Raw genomic sequence first — 22,500 nt, forward strand, 5'->3', positions numbered from 1 at the left:
ATATATGTGTGTGTGTGTGTGTGTGCGTGTGTGTGTGTGTCTATATATACATATATATGTACATATATATGTGTGTATGTATGTATGTATGTATGCATATATATATATGTGTGTGTGTGTGTGTGAATATATATGTGTGTGTGTGTGTGTGAATATATGTGTATGTACGCATGTGTGTATAGTGTGTGTGTAAGTGTGCATGCTTGATAATGTAATTGCAGAGAGCATTTTATTGATTCCTGAAAATAGATTTCTATCTATATATATACAGTATATATATATACACACGTATATATATATGTGTGTGTGTATGTGTGTGTATATATATATGTGTGTGTGTGTGCGTATGAGTGTGTTTTGTATGATATGATCAGAAATTAAGAATTCCATACAAATGATCAGAAACATCTGAGTATTGCGATGTACATTGCCAAATTAAAATGGAGGATTTTGGTGTGCCAAGATTTTAGAATATATGTTTTATGATTTATGTTATTAACTAAAGAATTTATAGTAACTTGGTTTGATACTCTTATCATAAATTATAATTATCTCTAATTTTCATTAAACCTGTTTATGGTATGTTGTTGATGGATGTTCGCGTGCTCATTTTGCGTGCTGTATATTTAGATTATCATTAATATTTTGATATCATCTTTAGGCCAAGGATAGTTAACCCCTTTAAAGGATCCTTTTAAGATTATGAAGAATGAACCATTACTAAGATCGTACACTATGTATAATATAGAGAATTGAATCGGGTTGAGCTTTTATAATTGAAGAATTAACTCCTTACATACATACTGTATAAAATATGAAGAATCGACACTTGACATAGACTGAGAAAAAAACACGGAGAATAAACTCTGTGGAGTCTTCACATTTTATTGTTATTAAACCCAGATAGCAATTATCACATCTTGCGTCACGCTCTTCTCAATAACGTTTCGGAGATTCGTTCGTCTCGTGATTTCATTAACTCATGGTCATCCAGCACATCTTTATCTGTTTGGTAATTTTAGATCGTCAACTAATTATCAAGATGTCTTTTCGAGGAAAGTAAATCAAATGCGCTTTATTCTGAACCATTTCGGGTTGATAAGAGTCTGTGATGTGGTTTTTCCACTACTTTTTGCTCTACCGTTGTTTTCTCTGAGGACATTAAGTTCCATATGTCTCTCATATATATATATATATATATATAATTTACACACGCAAAAACACACTCACACGTGCACATACACAAACACACACACACACACACACACATATATATATATATATATATATACATATATATATATGTGTGTGTGTATATATATGGTGTAGTTCACAAATAGTGCTAGATCTTGCATCTAGCTGGGAATATAATCACGACTTTTTGAGTTAAGAAAAATGCCATAGATAGGTAACAACTTTATCCCTAAAAACTTGCCGAGAACCAGGAGACTACCCCTCACCCACCCTCAACCCCCCCCCCCCCCTACCTTGAAAGAACAAAATTTGGGTGTCAAAACTAAATGCATCGGTGCCGGATCTCCATTGAGTCAAATTGTAAATGTTGTTGTGGTTTTAAGGAATTAAGAGCACTCATTTGTAGGTAAAGTCTTGTTAACCTTTAACGTAGTTTTTTCTCATAATTTTTTCTTCAGTTCCCACAGCAGGAAGCGAAGCGTTAAGGATCTTCGCTTTTTATGACGCAATTCCTAGTTAGAAAAAGTAACACATTTTGTTTTGTTCAAAAGCGTGTATATGTGTAAATTCAACTCAAAGTTTTTCAAGGATTATCGATAGGCTTCACGTATGTGATATGTTTCAATTTTTTTTTTTCAATTTAATATGAGTCATAACTTTCGAGGTTTTTTATGATAATTGAATACGACCATTATTGCCATCATTGTATATATGAGACGGAGCTTACACACCAATCGTTTTCTCTCTCTCTCTCTCTCTCTCTCTCTCTCTCTCTCTCTCTCTCATATATGTATGTGCATGCGTATGTGTATAGATCATCATCAACAGCCCTTACTAGTCCACTTCAGAATAAAGACAGCAGACATGTCCTTCCACTTGCGTCTGTTTATGGTCTTTCTATGCCAGTCCACACATGCAAACTTTCTTAGTTCGTCAATAAATCGTCTCTCTTCCTTCCCCTGCTTCTTTTTAAATCTCTAGGGACCCATTTTGTTATTCTTAATCTCCATCTGTTATCCTTTCATTCTTGTTATATGTCCATTTCTTTTTCTTAGGTGCTATCGTATCCATATTGCCCTTTTTCTGTTTTATAGTGTTATTCCCATCATTATTTTTCCACTGCTTTTTGAGTTGTATCAAGCTTATATTTTAAGACTTATATATATATATATATATATATATGTATATATATATATATATATACTGTATATATATATATATATATATATTGTTTTAATGTATATGTTAATCTCATTTTTGGTTGTGGCATCAAAAGAAACTTGTATTGTCCTAATCTTTCTTCGACGTAAGGAAAAATAATGTAATATTTTTAATTTTATCAACTGTAATAGGGAATTATATGTTGTGATAATGATATCAAAGTAGATTTCTTTGATAATCTTTGTGTGCCGTTGCAACTTGTGTTAAGTGAGCTATCATAAGTGGCAACTCTAAAATAGAAATAAAGAAACACTCTTTTTGATGGACACCATAAATGTAAAGGAGTGACAATTACATGATACATCCTCACCAGCATCACTTCCATACTTCATATTGCAGTATATTGATTTTACGTTTCCTTGGTGATGACATGCGCTGGATTTGCTTCGCATAATGAAGTTACATTTTCTTGTATACTTTCAATACCTTTTTTTATTGATTATTCGTTCTAGAAGGATTAATTGTTGTTTAACCAATTATGCATGAATTATAATGGTGAATAATGAAGTTACATTTTCTTGTATACTTTCGATACCTTTTTTTATTGATTACTCATTCTAGAAGGATTAATTGTTGTTCAACCAATTAGCAATGAATTATAATGGTGATCATTACCATAGCTTATTATGCCAAACAGCCATCCATTGAAGAGTTCTTTCATTAACTTTAAGTCAGAGTTTTCCAAATCATGATATAGTGGGCATGATCGGATAATATGATTGAAGGAGTGGTCAGTTTAGATGCCCCGTTTGACCAGAGTGTCACCTGTTCTACCCCACCCCAGCTGTAGCACTGTATAGGATACACCAATCACGTCTGGGAAGTAGTGTCCTACCATCAGTTTTTTAGTGGAGTCCTGCACGGCCCCGTTGGGGATAGTCTTCTCTCAGTCCCTCCATTAGTCCATTCTATCATACTGCGCTAGTATTTGGGCTAGCAGTTCCTCCACCGTGCCAAATTGCCTAATTCCTTCTCACTTGCAAACACACAATCGCTAACACGAACGTTTGTATGATATTGATAAGTTTAATATAGCCTACAAGTATACGAGAATAACCTTTTAAGTAAGAAACGAAAATTACTGGATATTTCGGGTGTATGAGTAACAGGCTGCAAAATTAAACTTAATCATTTCCTACTGCAGGCGAGATATATCTGGGTTTGACTTGGGTGCAGTAAAAAAAATTGCCGGATGGGGAAATATTGTTCATAGTTCAAGACTGGTTGGATTCATTTTTTATGATGGGTGATAACAACCTTTACTTTTTATTTCTATATTGATGTTGATCAAATAGTTTGAACTTTGTGGATGAAATACACTTATCAGTTTCAGGCATTAAATATTTTTCTCTAACCAGAGAGTTTTGGCATTTATTTGATAAATATATAATGTATAGAGTGTATTCTCTCTTTCTCTCTCTCTCTCTCTCTCTCTCTCTCTCTCTCTCTCTCACTGTATATATATTATATATATATACATATACATATATATATATACATATACATATATATACATACAATATATATATATATATATATATATATTTATAAAATTCGTTATAGTAAAGCCTTCGGATAATTCAGCAAGTCTTTAAAGTCGAAGTTGCAAGCCAAACGACCATTTTCTTATTCCCAGCAGGTGCTACCAAAGTTGAGCTAAACACTGCACCATTCGGCCACATGCCCTAATTGGTTATTACACTTTCAAAAGGTTTGCCGGAAATATCCTCATCCCTGCCCCATATATATGTATGTACATACATATTCGTGTTTGTAATCACATATTTACGCACTCTGCATGTTCATATATTTATTAGAGAAAATATCTTATTGATATGATACGAAAAAATTAACGTGGCTTATCATTGTGCGTTTAAACATTGTAATTAATTATAAATTAAGACTTTTAAAACTTCTTCTTCCTTTGCTTGAAGCCAGGGGAGAGATATATGATTTTCATCTCGTTTCGCTCAATTTAACCCCCGAAAATCTTAATCTATTTTTATGTTGACCAGGCTGACATATGAGTCTTTTTGTAGTTTATATATAACATACCTGTTTTTGACATTGTTAATAGTTTATATAGGACATATCTGTTTTTGACGCTGTTATTGTTTTTAGAATGATATATTGTTAATTTATTCTCATCATTTATTTATTTCCTTATTTCCTTTCCTCACTGGGCTATTTTTCCCTGTTGGAGCCCTTAGGCTTATAGCATCTTGCTTTTCCAACTAGGGTTGTAGCTTGGCTAGTAATGATAATAATAATGAAACCTTGTCATTCGAAAAGAAATTAGTACCTGATCAACAAATATTCGTGATATTTTATGAAAAGAAAAAACATGATTTAAATTTTTGCAATAATGATTGCATTATACTTACAAAAAAGTTTTTGTTTGAGATTAATTGATCTAATAATTGCATAATATGCAGCATTGCAAAAAGGCCATTTTTCTTTGAAAATATTCATTAAGGATCCAGTGGCTTCTAAATTGAACAATTTGCCGTAAGAATCACGTGGGTATTTGCGAAGGAAGAGAGAGGGGCTGAGAGTGAAAGGTTCTTTGGGCGTGTAATCGAAAGGACGCCCTCCAGTTATTGCAGGTGGGTATGAATAGGACGCCCTTCTCCTTCTTGGCCTCCTCTTCTTTTTCCTCCTCCTCCTCCTCCTTCATCGTTTTCCTTTGTGTGGGAATTTTATTTTTGTTTACTCCACCATCCCTGTGATTTTTACCTGCATATACAGTATATATATATATATATATATATACATATACATATATATATATGTATGTATATATATATATATATATATATATTTATATATATATTTATATATACTATATATAATTTATTTATTTATATATATATTTATATATATGCTATATATATATATATATATATATATAAATAAAAGAAAGGCAACGTTAATTGGAACACTAGTGAGGTCATGAATAGGAGGAACGAAGGGAATAATTTGATTTGATATACCTGAAGCTTGATGTGCCCGTGAATGGATCCAGTGTGTTTGAAGACGAAACTATCATTAAAACACTCATGAAATAGAAAGCCCCTGGTTACAATGGAATAACTGCTGAGATGATACTGGCTGAAAATGAAGTGACCCCTAAAATACTTATTAGATTATTTTGTAGAATGTGTCATGAAAAGGCAAAGCCTGATGAATGGGAGTTAGGAGTGTTGTTTAAAATGGCAAAAAATTGAGATCTGGCTGATTGCTATAATTACAGAGATATCACACTTTCGTCAGTTGTCATGAAAAAATATAGTATGCCTATTCTAAGGAGGACTGGAGAGAAAGACTGATGAAAAGCTTGGAGATGAACAAGCAGGATTTAGGAAAGGTAGACGTTGTACTGAACCAAATTTGAATTTTGAGACCTGTTTTACAGCAATGCGTAGAATATAGAAATAAAATCATGCGTAATTATGGAGGTCCTCTTAGATACGTAAATTTGATGAAGTCTGTTCATGAGCATAGCAAGGGCAAAGTTGATGTTATTGGAGTCGTATCAAATGAATTTCCAGTGAAAAGCGGAATACTTCAAGGAAATGTGTTGTCACCTATGTTGTTTATCCTCCTCATGGATTTTGTAATGCGTAGAACAGTTGGGTATGGTGGAAAAGGATTGGACTGGATTGGTAATAGGAAATTACCCGATCAAGATTATGCTGATGACGCTGTCCTTATTAGCAGAACACCACAGGATTTGCAATGCTTGCTTACTAGGATGCATGAAATATCACAAGTGGTTAGGCTCAAGATAAATAGGATGATGAGAATGATATATGCAATTAAAGATGTATATCATTGGAAGGAGAAAGGATTAATGAGGTTGAATCATTCAAGTATTAAGGAACTATGATCTCCAATCCCATTAAATTGGAGTTAAGTGAAAGATTTAACAAAAAGCAAATCAGGCAATGGCTAGGTTAAGTAAAATTTAGAAATCAAATAATCTGAAATTACATGTAAAAATCAGGCTATATATCACTTTTGTGAGATAAGTGTTACTGTATGGTCATGATTCATGGTATGACAATGAAACAATATCCAACAGATTTTGTAGATTTGTGAACAAAGCCGTCAGAAGGATATTGGGAGTTAAATGGCAGGACAGGATAAAAAAATGAAAATATGAGAGATTACTCGAGTGCCATATGTGGATGAGATCATGGTGAAGGGTAGATGGAGATGGTTTGGGCATGCTCATGGCACTCCCCAAGAGAGATTATTTCACCAAATGTTTAACTGTGCTCCACAAGACACTAGAAGAGTTGGAAGACCCAGACCTACATGGCTGAGGATTATGAAGCGGGAAGTAGGTAATGAAGTAGAAATTGAATTGAAAGGTCAAGATAGAGACGACTGGCGAAATCTAACCGAGGCGTGGGAGAAAATTGTGATGATATAATAATGCCTGGGAAATTATTGCAGAATTACTTCATCTCCGATTCACCATTTGAAGGATGAGGATGGCAGTATGTGTGTTGTGGTTTATATCTGGGCCAACCCTAAAATAGTTTGGTATATATATATATATATATTATATACACACACACATATATATATATACACACACACATATATATATATATATACGGGTGTGTATATATATATATATATATAATATACTGTATATATATATATATATATATATGTTGTGTTAATTGTTTTATTTATTCATATGTAAGTGTTAATAATAATATTATCTAGTATTGATTTCCATTCCCATCGATATTGCCCTTTAGCTTTTGTTTTCCTTAAAATGGAAATAGTGTTTCTTTTCAGACTTTTTTTTACACATTTTGTCATCTTTTCCTTTTCGAAGGATGAGTTACGTAGATCTCTGTTTTAAAAGATGTTTCATCTTGACTTCCCCAACAACAACAAAAAATACATTCAAGGCATCTTGATAAATGATAAGGAAATTATTTTATGTCGAAGTGTCTTTATTAGTGGCGAGTCGTGTACTTTTTTTCTAGTAATCAATTTAAATTAATTAATTAGGTATTTAATTATTTAATATTTTCTTGAGTGCTGTAGTATATTGTGTGTTTAGTGAATTGAGTAACTGCAGTATCTTCTGGCGAAAAAGAACTCGGAACAAAGATCTTTTGAGCTCCTGGTGGCATGGTTGGAAGCGACTCGGCCTTTCATTTGAAGGGCCTAGGGTTCGATCCCGGTATGGATAGAAATTTATTTCTATTTGAGCACAGCACGATAATGTGTTGATTTTCATCCACAAACACACAAACACGCACATATATGTATATATATATATATATATATATATTATATATATATATAAAATATATATATATATATATATATATATATATAAAATATATATATATATATATATATATATGTATATATAGATCGATTTTGCAAGTTAAATTTAAATCTATTTCAGGTATCCTTATACTGCTGAAAATCCTTGTATAAATCGATATTATCGGTATTCACTCTTGTGTAATGATTAATAAGCCTGTGGAAGACGAACATCCTTGGATCACGTGAATTGTAATTACAGTTTCTAATTACGGTCAAGATCTGTTTATCGTGATAATAAACGTCATTAATTACAGCGTCACGGTTCTAGTGTCGTACCGTATTCGATGACCAAAGATTTCATGTAATAATGTTCAGAATATATCTGATGTTTCATTAACTCTTAAATTACTGTGAACATTCGCACGCTCTCTCTCTCTCTCTCTCTCTCCTCTCTCTCTCTCTCTCTCTCTTCAAAGTTGTTTATTTCCTTTCTGTCAGATTGAATTTTTGTCGAAGTGAATGGTTGCATAAGTTGTTGGGGTCACATTTTGTTCAGTCCAGTTTTTTTTCCATTGATATAATATTTACTAATATAACTTGAATGTTTAGCTAGTTAATTCATTGCCCCATCGCTTGTAATGGTCTGTGTTGCTATTTTCTTTCTTGATTTTTATGCCGCTTAATTCTTTGTTCTTTTAATCAATTCTTTTGTGTTTTCAATGAGCAAGAGTGATTTATTTCTATTCGGAAATTTTTTATATTTGATCATATTCATATTCTGGTTTCTTGAGTGTATGAAAGGTTTAACTTCTTTTATTGATGTTCACGATACAGGCGAACTAAACTTACAGATAAAACATTATTTAAAATACATTCAAGGGACAGCTGCACTTTTAGTCACTTAATATAATTATGTAATTATGGAATTACGTATTGTATAATTTGATTATTACATGTTGATATAAGTATTTATTCCATTCTTATTCTTTTCTGGCACCTGACGAATCACAAAATCTCTCCTGCCATCTTCCGAGAGCGTCGGGAGATCTTTCTGTTCTCAAAGACTTTTCTATCCCTTCTGTTGACGCCCAATCTATCCCCTACTGTGAAAACACCCCGCGCCCAACTACGCCCACCCTTGTGTCCAGAGGGAAGCTTGAGATAACGGCCCGCAGGCCACCCACGCCTCTTGATGGGTGGTGGAAAGTAGGCTCAAAACATCGGCGCTGTCGGGTGCCAGAGACAAACAGTCAGTACAAGGGGGGAAGTTGGTGTCTCAGTGTCTCACGATGTCTGTTTGGTTTTACTCTATCTTTTAAAAGCACGTTTAGGGCATTATTTTTTTCATATACATACATACATATATATATAATATATATATATATATGTATATATAATATATATATATATTACACATATATATACATATATATATACATACATATATACATATATATATATGTATATATATATATGTGTGTGTGTGTGTGTGTCTGATATGTATTCACACAAATATATATATATATTATATATACATGCATACATACATACATACATATGCATGCATCATGCGTATGTATTGAAAGATATAATCAAAAAGGGCTTTTCGGGTTAACTCTTTGTTACTTGATTTTATTAATACTCCATATTTGCATGTTTAATGAAGGTTGCTTTGGCTTGTTTAAGTTGGTGTGTATTCTTCTCGGGAGAGATGCATTATCAACTTGGGGATTTTCTTAACATCTGGTGTAAAGAAACGGTGATGAATCATCATGAGTGATAGAGTTTGTAATCTTGCATGTGACAAGGCGTTGTCGCGAACATGTTTCTATTCTTGTAATTTTTGGTAAATGTACATTTTATATTTTTTTTTTGTGTGTGTGTATTTCTATCTCTGATTTATTTCTTGAAAAGTTGTTACCCCCGCAAGGATAAATAGAATATTACAATAGCCACTCCCAAATAGCCTTTCCATTCCTAATTTAAAGGGGAATATTATTTCAAATGCGGAAAATGTACACATTTTCAGACTCTTCATTTGCCCTCGCAGAATTCGTCAGTCCCATTTTACGCAATGCCCAGTTATATTGGCGAACTCACGAGTATTTCTTATTGAAATTATTTATTTATTTATTTTATTCCAGGGGAAATGCCAATCAATCAGGCGAGCTAGTACACATTATCATCCCAGGGCAAAAAAAAGAAAAAAAAGGAAGTAAAGATGATGTTTGAGTTTGGTCTTTTTGAACAGTTGGGTTAAAAGACATAAGGCAGACTTGTCAGTATGATCTGTTGAATGTTATGCAATGTCGTCTTGGTGATTATAGCCTTGCCTTAAGTTATGAAAAATTTAATACCGCTTATGTAACCGTCTAGTCTGGGCATTATTGGAAGTATTAGGTGATTGGTACTTTTATGTTCTTTCAAACACCGGCTTCGTCAGCAAAATTGCAAAAAGAGGACAAAAGGATTGGTTGTTGCATTACTTTATAAATTAGCCTTTTGTTGATTTTTTTATTTATTAAATCCATAGTCCGGTTTGTAATGCCAACAGCACCTCATTCCTTGTTTTCTTATTAACAATCAACAGAGATGCATTGGTGAAGCATAAGATTAAACCGTACAGCAATATTTCAAGAATTGGCTTAGATAATAAAGGAACAGTGTATGTTGCTGTTGACAGGCATTTCATCTTATGGATTGACACCCCATGTGATTACGAAAGAAATTTTCACGTGAACTATGAAACACGCCAGGAACGAAAACAAAAAACGTGGTTATTATTTTGCTTCGATGTGTTGTGTGAAGCGGTTGACTTCTCTGAACGGATGGAAATATTATCAGCAAAAGAGATGGAGTGCATGAAAAATTGCAGAGGATTTCTATACAATGGCGTTAAAAGAATTGACTTTGCCAATAGAAATAATGAAACTCCCTAGCCGGTACCAACAGTAACAGTAGGGGAAGTAAAGGAAGCGTGAAAAGGCGTGAAAAGAGGCAAAATAGTAGTAGAAGATGGACTAACAATTGATTTAATTATAAATGTAGAAGATTTCATAATTATAAACTCGCTGAACTTTACATTAAATTTTTTTCGAGAATATACCTACAGCTAAGAAAAACTTTATAAGACCTGAAAAATTACAACACAATAAGTTTACTCACAGTAATATATATAATATTTACCAAGATAATACACTTGAAGATGTCTATACAGGAAGTACAGCACTCCTAAGACTGCATAAAGATAATGAAAAAATACTTCTATATAGTAGATCATGGGAGGAATTGTAAAAGATGATAGGAAATTTGATTAGAGAAAGCAAAAATGTAAGACTGAAAATGAATATGAGTGAAACTAAGAAAATGTTCAATGAAAAATCAGTGAAACAACAAATAAGGTTTATAGGCGACCCTCTAGAGATTGTAAATAAATATTTACAATATAGGAAGTAGGTTGGCCAAGCACCAGCTACCCGTTGAGATACTACTGCTAGAGAGTTATTGGATCCTTTGATGGCCAGACAGTATTACATTGGATCTCTCTCTCTCTCTAGTTACGACTCATTTTTCCTTTGCCTACACTTACACCGAATAGTCTAGCCTATACTTTCCACATTCCCCTCTGTCTTCATACACCTGACAACACTGAGATTACCAAACAATTTTTCTTCGCTCAAGGGGTTAACTACTGCACTGTAATTGTTCCATTGGATACTTTCCTCTTGGTAAGGGTAGAAGACTCTTGAGCTATGGTAAGCAGTACTTCTAGAAGGACACTCCAAAATCAAACCATTGTTCTTTAGTCTTGCGTAGTGTCATGGTCTGTACCAAGGTTATATATAGATCTTGCTGTGTACCATGGTCTTCCACTGTCTTGGGTTAGCGTTCTCTTACTTGTGGGTACACTCAGGCATGCATTCCTGTCTTGTTTCTCTTCCTCTTTTTTTTTTCCTTTTTGAAGTTTTGTATTTTATATATGAAAGATCCATTTTAATTTTGTTTCTGTTCATAAAATATTTTATTTTGATTGTTCATTGCAGTTTATTTATATCCTTGTTTCCTTTCTTCACTTGGGTATTTTTCCCTGTTGGAGCCCTATTGGCTTATAGTATCCTGCTTTTCCAACTAGGAGTGCAGCTTAGCTTGTAATAATAATAATAAATAATAATAATAATACATACATACATACATACATACATACATACATACATACATACATACATAGAACAGATAGTAAGTGTGGTCTTATCAAGAGGAAATATGAAATCATAGGTTCAATTTCATGCTTGACGGACACGCAAATACACCTCTAACCAACTCATACAAAGAAAAGGGGTAAGCAAATGTATGTACGACTTCTATTTATTCTCGAAGATACATCTGGTGTAGAGCGCAAATTACAACAGATCATTATGCTCAGCAGAAAATAGCGTTCTGCTCTGTTCAACATTTTTGACATCAGCCCCACCTGTATCAACCCTTCTTGCTTCCTTTCCTTGCCCCCCCCCCCCCCCACCTTACCCCTCCTGCAGCATCTGATGTACTATTATCTGCTCCCCAGTAATTACTTAAAGGAGGGCTTGGAAAGAGGGGGGGGGGAGGCCGCTGTTGGAAGAGGTTTGGTCCAGAGATTACCATTATATATAATGGCCCGGCTTCGGCCATTCTCTCTCTCTCTCTCTTTCTCTCTCTCTCTCTCTCTCTCTCTCTCTCTCTCTCTCTCTCTCTCTCTCTCTCTCTCTCTCTCTCTCAAGCAAACTATGTGATCGTGCAAAGTAAATCTGCTATATTTGAAAAAATATCATGTATATGAAAACAGAAATCAATATGTAACTTTCAAATCTAATAAAGTTGTCATTGGAAAAAATCTTGAAATTAGACCCAATAATATCGAACTCGCTAATTATACCTTTAGAAGTAACGTTCTATTGGGAATCGAACTTTTTCATTTTTTATGGAACTTGGCGGTCAAGTCTACTGATTTTTTTTTTTTATGGAACTGAGGGGCTCATTAAGTCTATTGTAATGTTGTTATCATTTAAAAATGTATAAATTTGGATCTTAGTCATGGAAGTGTAATCATGATTAATTCACTAGCCATATTGAAATCAAAATTAGTGGGTTATATATATATATATATATATATATATATATATATATATATATATATATATATATATATATATATTATATCACTCCTGATTGGGGATACGTGGTGAAAAGGTTTGTGTGTGGCCAGGATCAGCAAAGCTGTACTGGTCAGGGACACTTATACTAGGTTGGTTTGCTGCGACCCATCAGACAGAAGTCCGCAATTGGCAGCGTGGTGATAAAAACTGGCCAAACCCCTTTGTCCTACAGTATACTAGAAATATCTGCATTTGTTCTTGTTTATATATAAATTTATATATATACATATATATATATATATATATATATATATATATAATATATATACATATATATGTATATGTATGTATGTATATATATATATAATATATATATATATATATATATATATATATATATATATATATATATATATATATATATATATATATATATATATCATCACTTACGCCTATTGACGCAAAGACCTCTATTAGATCAATATTTCTACATTCATCATCTCCCACTTCATGCTTTAGTTCTCAGCCATGTAGTCCTGAGTCTTCCAACTCTTCTAGTGCCTTGTGGAGCCCAGTTGAAAGTTTGGTGAACTAATCTCTCTTGGGGAGTGCGAAGAGCATACCCAAGCCATCTCCATCTACTCCTCACCCTGATCTCATCAACATATGACATATTATTATTATTATTATTATTATTATTATTATTATTATTATTATTATTATTATTATTATTATTATTATTATTATTACTTTCTAAGCTATAACCCTAGTTGGAAAAGCAGGATGCTATAAGACCAAGGGCTCCAACAGGGAAAATAGCCCAGTTAGGAATGGAAACAAAGAAATAAGAGAAGTAATTAACATTTAAAATAAAATATTTTAAAAACAGTAACAACGTTAAAAGAGATATTTCAAAAGTAAACTATAAACACTTTAAAAAGATGAGAGGAAGAGAAATGAGATAGAATAGTGTGCCAGAGTGTACCCTCAAGCAAAAGAACTCTACCCCAAGACAGTGGAAGATCATGATACAGAGGCTATGGCACTACCCAAGACTACTAGATAACAATGATTTGATTTTGGAGTGTTCCTCTCCTAGAAGAGCTGCTTATCATAGCTAATGAGTCTCTTCTACCCTTACCAAGAAAAAAGTAGCTACTGAACAATTACAGTACAGTAGTTAACCCCTTGAGAAAAGAATTGTTTGGTAATCTCAATGTACGAGGACAGAGTATATGTAAAGAATAGGCCAGATTATTCGGTGGATGTGTAGACAAACGGAAAATGAACCGTAACCAGAGATAAAGATCCAATGTAGTACTTGCTGGCTTATCAAAGGACACAATAATTCTGTAGTGGTAGTATTTATATTTAAATTGTTAAAAATGTTGATACTGCCAATTAAAGATTTATCAATTAAACAGATTTCTGTTAATGTCTACTTGCTTTCAATATTACTCTCGTTCCTTTTCGGATGACTTACCAAGACCTATTGGTTAATAAAGCCGAATCTGTGTATTGTTTCCTCTTTATGTACACTATATCCATTCCATTTAAAATCGGCATTAAACAGTATTGACATGTAACTCTGTAATTCATGATGTAGACTTCGCCAGGTAAATTCAGTAAGCTTGTTTTCAGCGAATTTTACTCATTTAAATGGATTTCATCACTGTGTTGTATGATGTTGATATTTTTTGTTTCGTGACTGGCCATGTTTCACATTGTAGCATACGGTATATATAGTTCACAAGGAAAGAAAGAAACGTCATATGTTATTGCATTATTTTTTATCTGAAAAATAAGCTACATATTTTTCATAGAAAGATTTTTTTTATTTCCAAGATAATGATCCTGCTTTTCGTCTTGGCTTTTGCACGGCAAATATGTCGCAGCCTGTGTTAAACTGTGACATGTCACCTTCACCTTGCACTACTTCATACCCCCCTCCCCTGCCTCCTCCCCCCCCTAAATAACGCCCCCCCCCCCCTCCCACACCATGTTGAGATGCGGTCGGTTGCATATTTGCAGCTGTTTGTGGAGAAAAACAGATAATTTTCCCGTTTTCTATGACGACAGACCGATCGTTTTTCACTCCATCTGATATTGACGCATGATACATAATACATTGATTGATGGCCCCCGGCTTAAATTTGCTTTGGCGTTGCATGATGTTTTGGGAAGGGAATAAAAGAAGAAATGGCTTCAGATATAGGATCTCGATTTGCGATAATATCCGGCAGAAGAAAGAGAGGAGGAGGAGGAGGAGGAGATGGTCGCGTGTGCCTCACGCTTCATCCGTCAGCCGACACGTCTCATTTTTAATTCACTGAGATGTCTGTGTATCCCTACATGAGAGCCTCTTCTAAATAGGATATATAAGCGTTATATTTAAAGTTCCATTAAAAAGATAGAAAACTCGACGTTATTTTTTTATCAGTTATAATTAGCAGATTCTTTGCATCCTTATGTGCAGTTGCAGTTTGTATATCGATAAAGAGATAATCTGGAAATCTGTTTTTGATCAAGACAATTGTGATGACTTCAATCGGAAATGTAGTCTGCATGAGGCATGATTGCGTAAGAACTCAGATATGAGAGAGAGAGAGAGAGAGAGAGAGAGAGAGAGAGAGAGAGAGAGAGAGAGAGAGAGAGAGAGAGAGATCCCCCTTCCGTCGTGTCTGTGAGATGTATGTTACCCTGGTGTGCATGAGGACACAGCTTTTATGAGAGAGAAGGTGAGAGCGCAAATAACAGGGTATTACCCTCCTTCCGTGGCTCTCTCCCTTTCCATCCTTTCCTCTCCCCTTCTCTCCCTGCTTTCTTTCTCCCTTCGGGTCAATATTGTCAATATCTAACAACAGAGGGGAAGGATGCTGGCTATTGCAGTCACATGTTTCTGCGAGTTTGGAAGTTTTTTGTTTTCTTTCTTAACCGGTTTTTAGTGTTCGTTTCTCACGATAGGTTTTTCCTATTGTTTTAATCCTAATTTTCGGTTTAATAATATATATATATATATATATATATATATATATATATATATATATATATATATATATATATATATATATATATATATATTATATATATATTATATATATATATATATGAATATATATATATGTGTGTGTATGTATGTGTGTGTGCGTACGTGTGTGTGTTTGTAATTGTCAATAACTTGTCATTATGCATTATCAGAAAATTCCAGGGAAGCAGGTTTTATCTTCATGCAGACGAAGGACCGCAGAAATTTTCTATAAATCAATAAGAATGTTATTTTTTAATTTTGCTTTTTTCACACGTGGATGTTTTTGTCAGCTGAATTCGGTCATGAGATGTATCATTAATTGGAACTGGAGCTTGATCTAACCCCTCTCTCTCTCTCTCTCTCTCTCTCTCTCTCTCTCTCTCTCTCTCTCTCTCTCTCTCTCTCTCTCTCTTAGGGGTGGGTAATTATATGAGTTCATAAGTTGAGTGTTAAATATTTCATAATTTAAACATGCCTGATTGGAAGTAATTATTACTACAGTGAATATCCCATGATGAACGATTGCTACTTTAGCTGAGGTCCTAAAATGAAGTCTTGACCTCGCGTAGTCAAGAGTGAGCAAATTATTGTATTGTGTATTTGTCTGGATGTACCAGACTCATACAGACTCATTACATCTAATTTCAGTTCTCGTGACCTTCGAGAGGGATTGAGATATACAGCTAGTCTCTGTGTGATAACGATAGTGTTATATGCATTTATTTTAATCTGTGAATTATTGGATGTATTTATCATTTGTGGGTTTTTTTTCTGAAATATCCAATAAAAACAAACATCGCGATACAACAGCGTGAATATATTATGTAATTTGAAAAGATTTCCCTTGAATTGAGTTCAGCTGCTAGATAAAAGATATGATACGAAATTATCATTTACTTTTGTCATTTTATGATCTACTTTGTTTCATCCTGCATCGTCAGGTTTTGGGATTTGCCCTTTTTAAGTATTGACGAACTTTTGATTCTCAAATTTCGAACATACTCAAAACATTAATATTTAAATATCTCTACTTTTTCCGGCAATATTCATTATAACACAGAAAGGGATGTTGATGGGTGGACTTGGACCAGTTGGGACTAACAACGTAATTACCTTTTCTTGTCCACACACACACAAAAAAAAGGGGGGAGGGATTTCCACTTTTGTTATAAGAATGAATTTGTACGGACATTGATTGAAGGCCGCTAACCGGTTAATATTTTTGTCTCCCTTTAATCTGGCCTCCTTTTCGTATTTATCTGTGGCCTTATCAGTGATATATGGTTGATGGTTGCTATAGGAGATGCCGCTGCTCTGGTTCTTTATCTCCAGCCTCGTTAATTGATGCTAGGCTTTCATTCGAGTGGCAACACGTGAATATGTACTCAGATTCTTTTTGGAGTTTTATTTTTACTGTTTTTCTACAAGTGACCGTAATAGCAAAGGTCAAGATATGCTTTTTCCTTTCAATAATTCACGCACATTCTCCCTCTCTCCGCTGCAAATTCATTTCTATTTCCTGGGGAGTAAAAGTGACCTTTAGTAACCTGGCTTTTGTCAACGGATGGAAAGTGATGTATATGGAAGTTGAAAGCGAGTTCAGAATATCCTCTCCCTTCTTGTGTTCGTTGTTTGTAATGGAGGAGGTGGCCTATCTCGGGATGATCTTTTATGCACAGAGAAAGGTGTCCGCCCGCGATATACTTGGGAGGGCAAGAAATCCCGCTGGAGCGTCGGTGGGAGGGTGAGTGAGAGGGAAAGGGAGGGGGGATGGGGTTGGGGGGTGTTATCAGTTATCAGGTGTGGTTATCATCGTCCCGCCCTCTCCTCATCTCCAATTGTCGTAGGGCGGCTCCCCCAGGCAAAGATCCTTTGTCCCATACTAACGATGCAGATAAAAAAAAAAATGAAAAATATAAAGGATTCTTCCTTAAACTGATGTATAAGATATTGTATGCGGGAGGCAGCCTTGGCCATCTCTCGCATATTAGTCGTGACAGCCGGGTTTTGTTTGTGCTATACTTTGTCTTTTGCTTTATATTGTATCTCTCTACAAGTGTTTTTGTAAGAGTAGCGGTTTCAACGATATCCTGGTAAATTTGATTTTTTAGAGAAAGTTGTCATCCTCTCTCTCTCTCTCTCTCTCTCTCTCTCTCCTCTCTCTCTCTCTCCTCTCTCTCTCTCTCTCTCTCTCTCTCTCTCTCTCTCTCTCATTAGATGATGTAAGTGAGGTGATATTAAATATTATATAAACGTTAATGCATTTCCTTTCCTCTTAAAGGCATAAAGTGGCCCAAACTAAATCAGTAGTCAAATTTTCTTCAAGAATTTTTTACTGAAATTTCTTCTAACTTAATAAGGAATTTTGAATTTTATTTTATGCACTTCTAAAAATAACAAGGGGTTGCTAACGTGTTGCAACATTGTGAAATTGGTTTGTCATTGCTGTTGGATCTACTTATCAAAGTGAACAAATTCTATAATCTCTGGTTATGCAGTTTATTATCTCGGCCATGATAAAAGTTCACTGATCGCCTCTCTCACTCAGTTCAGTGCTTGTTTTTCCCCTTTCATTGTTTTTTGGGTTTTAAGAATTAAGGCTTAATATATAAAGGGGTAGATCTTTTTTAAATCTACCGAATTTCAAGACGTCGTAATGAAAATTTATAGATACCCAACAAATTCTCGAAAAACGTCTAGAAGGGGAAAGTACAATTGCATTTCTGTTTGGGTTAATGGAAATTAACTTTTTATGGAAATTCACTTTATTTTAATGGAAATTCAATTTTTTAATGGGAATTCAATTTTTTAATGGAAATTCAATTTTTTATCGAAATTCAATTTTTAATGGAAATTTAATTTTTAATGGAAATTTAATTTTACTGGGAATTCAATTTTTTAATGGAAATTCAATTTTTAATGGAAATTTAATTTTTAATGGAAATTTAATTTTACTGGGAATTCAATTTTTTAATGGAAATTCAATTTTTAATGGAAATTTAATTTTTAATGGAAATTTAATTTTACTGGGAATTCAATTTTTTAATGGAAATTCAATTTTTAATGGAAATTTAATTTTTAATGGAAATTTAATTTTACTGGGAATTCAATTTTTAATGGGAATTCAATTTCTTGATGGAAATTCAATTTTTATTTTCAAGTCTTACAACATTAGACCATTACTTAAATTCGATTGAAAATAGCGGACTGAATATGAATATGGATTGATAAATGTCATCACTCATTGCACTTCACAAAGGAAAGACCTCACTTATGTCGTCTTTACTAGAAAGATTTTTCTAGAATTTACTAGAAAGATTTTTGTCTTGTTTTTTTTCATCTCTCCTCTGTACAATATTCTTTGCTTTCTCTCTAAAGCTTTTAGCCATAGCTCTCGCAACGCCCATCTATTCATGCGGGTTTGAAAGGAAATGCTTCATTAATCATCATAACCGATCCTTTGGTGTGAAAGATTATGCACATGCATTGTTATCCGTGTGTGACCTTATACCTTGTATTTTGTTGTACATTTTTTATATAAAATCTAAAAAAAAAATTGTGTGGTGTTTTCATTTCCTTGCTTTATCAACACTTCTAGTATTAGTTTAGATACGACAGTTAATCATTATTTTTAAACAGACTTAAGGAATCCACGCAACAATCATATACTTAGGTTTAATGTTAAATAAAAACTTAAAATACAAAAAGCATTCATCTTTTTCTGATAATACAAAAGCATAGCGGGAACATTCTCTAGTTATTTTAGATACATTAGTAACCCCATTACTAATAACTACAATAACACTATATTGTTCTTTCACTCAATGTGCAATGTTTGGAAATTTGACTTAAGACGAACATGATTGTTAAAAAGAAAAAAAAAACTTTTTTTCCTTGATTTATGTTTATTGGAATATAGCCATTCATTTATTCGATTTCTTTCTATTGCATAATACCACAAAGTTTTCAATGCGTGAAATGTTATATGAAGAGAGATTTATCACAAGCCAAAAGACCAAGTTAGCGTAGTTTGTTTTTGAAGTATATTTTCATAAAACTATAGATTTCTTTCATTTGGTGAGATCGTGGTCCCAATGCTTGAAGAAAACCGGGTTTGTTTAGCTGAAACCTGCATTGTATTATACAAGCATGGGCCTTCACACACAGGCGATCGGTAGGGGTGTAGAAACTGACGTTATATCCAGCTGCCTTTGCAGATCATTTCATCGGACGTCCATTAATTTATAGGGAAGATATAAGGATCAGTTCTGCAAATTCTTGATGGTGGTCAACCAAAGAAACCTTATCCGTACTAGCCTTTGTTAAAAACACCCAAAAGGTCAGTTTTCAGATATTTATGTTAATACCCTACAGGCTAATAAAACCCATCTCTCACCTACTTGGTATATATGCAAATTAATGCCCCTCCACAACTCATGTTTAATATATATATATATATATATATATATATATATATATATATATATTATATATAATATATATATATATATATATATATATATATATAATTAATTCATGTCACGATTTTCGCTGCCACAGCGAACCGCGACAGTTTTATTCTTGTAATGTTTCGCTTATAACTATTTCAGTTTCAAAAAGAAGTTTATTCAAAGTTTTACATATTTCAGTGGCGTCAGAAAGGTTGACATTCTCATATACTGGACTGTATATGGTCCCTTGTCAAGATGTCGTTACAGGGACTAGTATTATATTCCAGCTGCAAACAGTTGAGATTAGAAGTAGCTTAGACCTGCTTCTATATTTTCTCATCGCCAATTTATCGTTTCCATTGAATAAACCAATATATGTGCCATTGTTTAGAGTGCCAAATCTTCTTGACTCTGGATTAAAGAAAAGATTTACATACGGCTTAGAAAACAGGGGAAACTAAGGAGATTTGATAATTAAGCCTCCTTAGTGACAACCTGCTAATCATACTAAATCCTTAATCCTTTGCAGATAGACCTAAGCTAAGGGGTTGCAGATTAACACTTGGTTGGGATGCTTATTGGTAGTCTGGTTTCATGTTAACCTTTCTAAATGAAAAGTCGTGGTGTATCTTTTCTCACAGAAAACCAGTTTACATTTTGATTTTTTTGTTAGATTTCATCACCTTTATATTCTTCAATGTGTCATTACTGAAACTTTCTCTTTGCAAAAATTTCATCGAAGTTTTAATTTTTTTTTTTTTTTTTTTTTTTTTTTTTTTTTTTTTTTTTTTTTTTTTTTTTTTTGTAGGGACATCTGGTTATCAATTTTTAATATGGTTAATTTTACTAATGCTCCAGAGGTCTCGAACTTCACCCTTTTTCCTGTTTCCTTTTAGCTTAGTTATAAAGATATATGCACAGCTTGGCAACCTTTTGTACCGATTATTGAGTGGCTTAATTAGATAGGAAAACTGTCAATTATGATTGCACGAAGACAGTTTTAATTAAATTGTTTTATTAGCTTTTGTATTATGCTTAGAAACAAGACTGTTTGTAGACTAGATTGAATAACTAGAAAAGTATTTGATATTCGGTTGTTATTTGTGCATTCTATATTTGTGTGACTTGATCCATTTGCATCGAAGAACGTAATTATATCTTTGAACTGATGTTATGAAGTTGAAAATAATTCACAATGAGTCTTGCATTAAATCTCAATTTGTGTATGCCTGTGTACCTATGTATGTGAGAGAGAGAGGAGAGAGAGGAGAGAGAGAGAGAGAGAGAGAGAGAGAGAGAGAGAGAGAGAGTATATATATATATATATATAAATATATATATATATATATATATATATATATGTATATATGTATGTATGTATATATATACAGGTATATATATATATATATATATATATATATATATATATATATATATATATATATGTATATATATATATATATATATGTATAATATATATATATATATATATATATATAATATATATATATATGTGTGTGTGTGTGTGTGTGTGTGTGTATGTGTTAAAAAGTTAAATCAATAATTCAGTTTTTACAAAATGAGAGAATAGAATCGTATGTATCAAATGCTGATGTAATAATATTGGATTCTCATGGCCTGTCGCACATTTTGTCCATTCGTAAAAGATTTAACATTTTCTTCCTCCCCATGGATATTGCTCTTAGAAAAGGATGCATCGTCAAGTGCAATCAGATCTGTCGCCTTCGATCTGTTTGGCGAAAAGTCATAACCCCCCGGACTGACGCCTGCTATGGAGGTTTGATGTCACACACGACATGAGTCATAATGCAAACTGTGTCATACCTTTATGATGTAGCCATCAATGCTGCTACATTCCTCGTAGTTCTTTGTGACGTTGTGAAATGTAAGTTAAGGTCTTATCACTGGTAAAGGCAAAATCGACTATTACATGAGTGAAAATAGGTAATGTTCTTGTCGACAATGATGGAGAGAGAGAGAGAGAGAGAGAGAGAGAGAGAGAGAGAGAGAGAGAGAGAGAGAGAGAGAGAGAGAGAGAGAGTTGGAAGGAAGTCAATGAAATCTTGGTGTCATGGAGGCAAAGGTGGTTAAGTTTAATTATTATTTAGGAGAATCCAATTGACATTATTGAAAATAAAAGAAATATATAAAG

General features: G+C 33.5%; 1 long non-coding RNA gene across 1 annotated transcript in view; it reads left to right on the forward strand.

Moving 5' to 3' along the window:
• The window catches only part of LOC137649753 (uncharacterized), a 164,066-nt gene that overhangs the window by 107,555 nt on the left and 34,011 nt on the right, over nucleotides 1-22,500 (forward strand). The gene's annotated exons all lie outside the window — the stretch shown is intronic.

This window comes from Palaemon carinicauda, chromosome 11 (assembly GCF_036898095.1).
Source record: "Palaemon carinicauda isolate YSFRI2023 chromosome 11, ASM3689809v2, whole genome shotgun sequence".
Classification (NCBI taxonomy): Eukaryota; Metazoa; Arthropoda; class Malacostraca; order Decapoda; family Palaemonidae; genus Palaemon; species Palaemon carinicauda.